Consider the following 6,772-nt stretch of genomic DNA (forward strand, 5'->3'; position numbering starts at 1 on the left):
ACTTCCGTTATTATTATCAGGTCACTTTACTTGTTCATGATTCGCAAGTAGCAACTTACAAATGAGGTACTACTTGCCATAATACAACAGTAATGCAGTAATACAAAATATATTATTATCATTAGTAAAAGAGTATGGCAGTAAGATGATAGATTCAATGCCTCAATATTATTCAAATATTATGCCAGTAAGATAATATATAGCCTATTCTGTCCCTCCCAAACTGCATTGAAATGGTTTAGCAGCCAGAATTTAAAAATTTTCAGGGGGAGAAACCCCCTGACCCCTCCTAACATGATCCATATCACCCGTCAGAAAACAATTGCAACGTCTCAGATTGTGCACCCCCAGAATTTTGGCTTGCATGACGCCCCTGCTCCAACCATTGTATAAATATGTGAACTCAACAGTAAGCCAGGCAGATATCTGTCGCTGTTGTGTAGTAGGAAAGTCTGCATTATAATTTAGAGTGATCTGTTATAAGATGTAACTGTCTAAGTTGTGTAATTCAGAAATGTACATATACAAATCACGCAGTTAGCTAACAATGTATTCATTTAAACAATGTATTAATTTAAGGCAGAAACAGTGAGCTCATTGAAGTACTGAATACATGTTTGCTAACAACTGTTTAGGATATATACAGAAATGTAGCAAGTGGTGTGTTTGTTATTTATGTTTCAAGTGGTTTCCCCAAATTCAACTGAAAATGCAACTTTTAATGACTTCCACAGTCTCAAAAATTATTTATAATCATACACTGTTTGACTGAGCCTGGGTTCTCCCAAGGTTTTTTTCTCCATTCTGTCACTTATGGCGTTTTGGTTCCTGCCACTGTCGCCTTTGGCTTTTGTCTTGCTTAGTTGAGAACATTTAATATTCAACAATATTATTGATCTGCCTTCACTAACACCATTATAGGAGAACTGAACTGAGCTGGACAATGACATCACGGTTTTCTCCAGAGCAGCTATATATATATATATAAATGAATTAAATTAATAACTTTCTTACAACAGAAATGAACCATCACTGAACTTAAGCTGGACTGTGACACTATATTCCTCTAGAAACAAAATTTGTTGCATTATTTTCCTGTTATCACTGTAAAGCTGCTTTGAAAGGAAGCAAAAGCCTAACACTACTGTAGTCAAACAAACAAACACACACGGACACACACGCACACACACACACACACACACACACACACACACACGTACGCATGCACACACACACGCACAGACACAGACAAACAATGCGTGTACAATAATTGTTTGTGATTTTCTTTTTCAACCAAGCCTCTAACACAAACACCTGTGATAAACTGTGTGTGTGTGTGTGTGTGTGTGTGTGTGTATGTGTGTGTGTGTGTGTGTGTGTGTGTGTGTGTGCGTGTGTGTCTGTGATGGCACGAAGGACAGACAGACAGACAGTTTCATCTTAGTCTGTCTGCCTCTCCATCCATCCATCGCTCTGTGTTTTTGTTTGTCGTTTGTGATGCATCGTTTTGTCCCCAACACGACAGCCAGATAGGAAACGTATCAGTGATCCAGCAGACAGATGCTGTGTGTGTGTGTGTGTGTGTGTGTGTGTGTGTGTGTGTGTGTGTGTGTGTGTGTGTGTGTGTGTGTGTGCGTGTGGAAGATGCTGTCAGCCACTACACAGACTGCCTGCCCTCTCAGGTGAGAAGTGTGTGTGTGTGTGTGTGTGTGTGTGTGTGTGTGTGTGTGTGTGTGTGTGTGTGTGTGTGTCTGTGTCTCATCCTGTTTTTCTACATAGTAAAGCTCTCTCTGCTCTTCTGCACTGCAACGCCTGTTAAACACACACTGTTCTACTCATCAGACATATTTTAACCAAAAATGTGAATGTTGGAATTAAATAAAGTTGCCTGAGTCTGAACGGCCGGCGCTCCTGTGTAAGAGAGTAAATTGTCGAGCACTTATCTTCACAAGAACGAGAGCGATATCAGCGAGAGCCGAGGGGCTTTTCAACGAAAGCGCCATCACACAGTTTTTCCCTGACATTGAATAAAAAATTGGGTTTGAAATTCCACATTTGCAAACCAAAGAAGAAAAAGGCCATTAGAAAGGCAACAAAATCCTGCCTTCTGATATAGTGCGTATGAAATATGAAATACTCCCAGCGCAGACTCCCAGAATGGCCTGTGAGACCTTTAATAATTTCCAGATCTTCACAGAATGTTCTGTGCTGCAGTTAGAGAGCTCGTACGGCTGGAGGACTCGTGGAAATGTCATCATGCTGAATATTTCAACAAGAGGAAAGATCTTAAAATAATAAGACATTTTCTCTGGAGTTCGACAGAACCAACTCAAGATGAATTCCTCAAACCGCATCTCGTGTGACCAGGATATAGATACACAGAAAAGTGTGTGAGTGTGTGTGTAAGTGTGTGTGTAAGTGTGTGTATGTAAAAAAAAAAAAAAAAAGCCACTTAATGCCAATTTTCCTGCTGAAAAATCCAGTATTTCTGTTCTCCAGCACAAGGTTTGTGTAGCATGGGACACTGATCTGCTGGTCTTCAGCTACACCAGCTCTAACCAGCTCTACCCAGCATAATCCAGCTTGGACCAACATGGGATCTTTAAGCAGGTTTAGCTGCAGTCTGAACGGAGGAGATGCTTGTCTTTGAAATACACTAAAGAACAGACATACTTTTAGACAAAATCAAATGTGTTTTCTGCAAATAACAGGTGCATTATTTTACCACACCATTAGTGAATGTGTGTCTGTAGCAGATCTTAATAAACCTGTGAGGGGGATTCCTATTTATAATTTCCTCAAGGTTAGACCCCATCAGATCTCAGATCAGCAGCACTGACAGCAGGAACCATCATATGTGTGCGACTGACCTGAGCAGGAACCGTCATACGTGTGCGAGTGACAGCAGGAACCGTCATAGGTGTGCGACTGACAGCAGGAACCGTCATACGTGTGCAACTGACAGCAAGAACCGTCATACGTGTGCGACTGACAGCAGGAACCGTCATACGTGTGCGACTGACAGCAAGAACCGTCATACGTGTGCGACTGACAGCAAGAACCGTCATACGTGTGCGACTGACAGCAAGAACCGTCATACGTGTGCGACTGACAGCAAGAACCGTCATACGTGTGCGACTGACAGCAGGAACCGTCATACGTGTGCGACTGACAGCAAGAACCGTCATACGTGTGCGACTGACAGCAGGAACCGTCATACGTGTGCGACTGACAGCAAGAACCGTCATACGTGTGCGACTGACAGCAGGAACCGCCATACGTGTGTGACTGACAGCAGGAACCGCCATACGTGTGCGAGTGACAGCAGGAACCGTCATACGCGTGCGAGTGACAGCAGGAACCGTCATACGTGTGCGACTGACAGCAGGAACCGCCATACGTGTGTGACTGACAGCAGGAACCGTCATACGTGTGTGACTGACAGCAGGAACTGTCATACGTGTGTGACTGACAACAGGTACTGTCATACGTGTGTGACTGACAGCAGGAACCGTCATACGTGTGCGACTGACAGCAGGAACCGTCATACGTGTGCGACTGACAGCAGGAACCGCCATACGTGTGCGACTGACAGCAGGAACCCAAATACGTGTGCGACTGACAGCAGGAACTGTCATACGTGTGTGACTGACAGCAGGAACCGTCATAAGTGTGCGACTGACAGCAGGAACCGCCATACGTGTGTGACTGACAGCAGGAACCGTCATACGTGTGTGACTGACAGCAGGTACTGTCATACGTGTGTGACTGATAGCAGGTACTGTCATACGTGTGCGACTGACAGCAGGAACCCAAATACGTGTGTGACTGATAGCAGGTACTGTCATACTTGTGTGACTGACAGCAGGTACTGTCATACGTTTGTGACTGACAGCAGGAACCCAAATACGTGTGTGATTGACAGCAGGTACTGTCATACGTGTGTGACTGACAGCAGGTACTGTCATACGTTTGTGACTGACAGCAGGAACCCAAATACGTGTGCGACTGACAGCAGGAACTGTCATACGTGTGCGACTGACAGCAGGAACCCAAATACGTGTGCGACTGACAGCAGGAACTGTCATACGTGTGTGACTGACAGCAGGAACCGTAATACGTGTGCGACTGAACTTTTCCTGAACTTCCTGTTGACGAATGCGCATGCGTCGCGTCTGAACGCGTTGTTGTCTTTGGAGATCCATCGATTGATTTATAATTCTTGATTTTCTCTTTAAACTCACTTACAACGAATATTTTCTACTTTTCCTCACCTCATAGTTACAACGCGGACTGTTGAGCAGACGCGTCTCAAGCCTATTAGTGATCCAACATCAGATACTCTTATAGGTTACTCCAGTGGATCACGGCTGAACGCGTCTTCTCCACACTCACTTACAAACAAACATTTTTTCACCTATCATGCGTCTACTTTACACCCGTACCACTAAAAAGACGGATTATATCCAAGACTTCAGTCATAAATTAGTATTAATATTGATAGCATCACTGGTAGCGTCGTTGCTAACTTACTGTCCATCTGTTAAAATGGCGAATATATCAGATGTAAGTAGTCTACCTTTTGGTGCAGGTGAGGACACATTTGAGCATCGGCGATTCCATCGTCCGGCACGTCCACGCAACGTTAGGTAAAAGTAAGGTGCGTACTCACTGCTTTCCTGGTGCTCGTGTTTTCGATATTGCTGCGCGGGTACCCGAGATCTTGAATGGTAACGAGCGTGTCGGAGCCGTCGTGTTGCACGCGGGAGTGAACAATATCAGGCTGCGGCAGACGGAGGTTCTGAAGAAAGACTTCAGGTGCCTGATCGAGAAGGTACGCAGCACATCGCCTGAAAAAACATCATTGTGTCTGGACCGCTTCCCATGTACCGACAAGGGCATGAAAAGTTCAGTAGATTATTTGCGCTAAATGAATGGTTAATGTCATGGTGTAATGAGCAGAAACTGCTCTTTGTAAATAGTTGGAATCTGTTTTGGGAGTGTCCTAGGCTCTTCTGCGCTGATGGCTTACACCCAAGTAGAATCGGAGCAGATCTTCTGTCTGATAACATCTCCAAGTCGTTAAATACCGTTTGACTAGTAACCAAAAGTCCAAATTACAGTCTCTGCTGCACCAACTTAATTGATATAAATACTAGTGTAGAACATTGCATAGAAACTGTGTCTATTCCTCGTTTAGTGAGATCAAATAAATTTACTGCAGGATCTAGGAAAAATCTAATTGTTATTGAAACAGAAAATCTTGCTATTAGTGAACAAAAACAATTTCTAAAGCTAGGTCTTCTAAACATTAGATCACTCACACCTAAGGCAGTTATTGTAAATGAAATAGTCACAGACAATAGCATTGATGTACTTTGCCTTACTGAAACCTGGCTTAAACCAAATGATTATTTCAGTCTTAATGAGTCTACTCCTCCTGGATACTGTTATAAGCATGAGCCCCGTCTGATTGGTCGTGGCGGTGGTGTTGCAACAATCTATAGAGATATTCTTAATGTTACCCAGAAAACAGGTGACAAGTTTAATTCGTTTGAAGTACTTGTACTAAATGTTACGCTCTCAGATGTAAGAAAAAATTCCTTTTATCTCTAGCCTTGGCTACCGTATATAGACCGCCAGGGCCTTACGCTGATTTCCTAAAAGAGTTTGCAGATTTTCTCTCAGATCTATTGGTCAACGTCGATAAAGCACTAATTGTTGGAGATTTTAACATACACGTAGATAATTCAAATGATGCGTTAGGGACTGCGTTTACAGATTAATTAAATTCCTTTGGGGTCAAGCAAAACGTCACTGGTCCCACTCATCGTCTTAATCATACACTCGTTTTAATTATATCATATGGAACCGATCCAACCGATATAGATATTATACCGCAAAGTGATGATGTTACTGACCATTACATGGTAACTTGCATATTACGTACTGCTGTAATATGTCATGCTGCGCCGCGTTATCGACCAGGCAGAACAATCCTCCCATCTACCATAGATAATTTCTCAAATTGTTTATTCAATCTGTCTCTGCTGCTGCCTGAACCCAAACAAACAGATGAACTAGAAGAACTAACTAGCACTATGAGCACCATTCTCTCCAGAACATTGGATATTGTTGCACCCGTTAAATTAAAAAAGGTTAGAGAGAAAAGTAAAGCACCATGGTACAACAATACTAGGCATGTTCTAAAGAGAGAAACCCGTAATTTAGAGCGTAAATGGAAACAAACTAATTTAGAGGTTTTTAGAATCGCGTGGAAAGACAGTATGTAACGTTATAAAAAGGCCCTAAAAGCGGCCAGGGCTGAGCATCTCCGCAAAAACTAATAGAAAATAACCAAAACAATCCAAGGTTTTTATTTAACACCGTGGCTCGACTAACAAATAAACAAGCGTCACCGGAACAAAATATCCCGTTACAGTTTAGTAGTAATGATTTCATGTACTTCTTCAATAAGAAAATAGAAAGCATCAGAACCACAATTGTAAACGTTCAATCTTCAATCGCGCCTTATAATTCAGCCTCAATTATCACCCCGCAAGAACAATTACAGTGCTTTACAACTATAGAACAAAAAGAGCTAAATAAACTTCACTTCCTCTAAAACAACAACATGTTTATTAGATCCTATACCAACTAAACTACTGAAAGAAGTGTTACCTATAGTGGAAGAGCCTCTCCTCAATATTATTAACTCATCTTTATCTTTAGGTCATGTTCCAAGAACATTTAAATTGGCAGTTATAAAACC

This window comes from Scardinius erythrophthalmus, assembly GCF_964197995.2.
Source record: "Scardinius erythrophthalmus genome assembly, chromosome: 2".
Classification (NCBI taxonomy): domain Eukaryota; kingdom Metazoa; phylum Chordata; class Actinopteri; order Cypriniformes; family Leuciscidae; genus Scardinius; species Scardinius erythrophthalmus.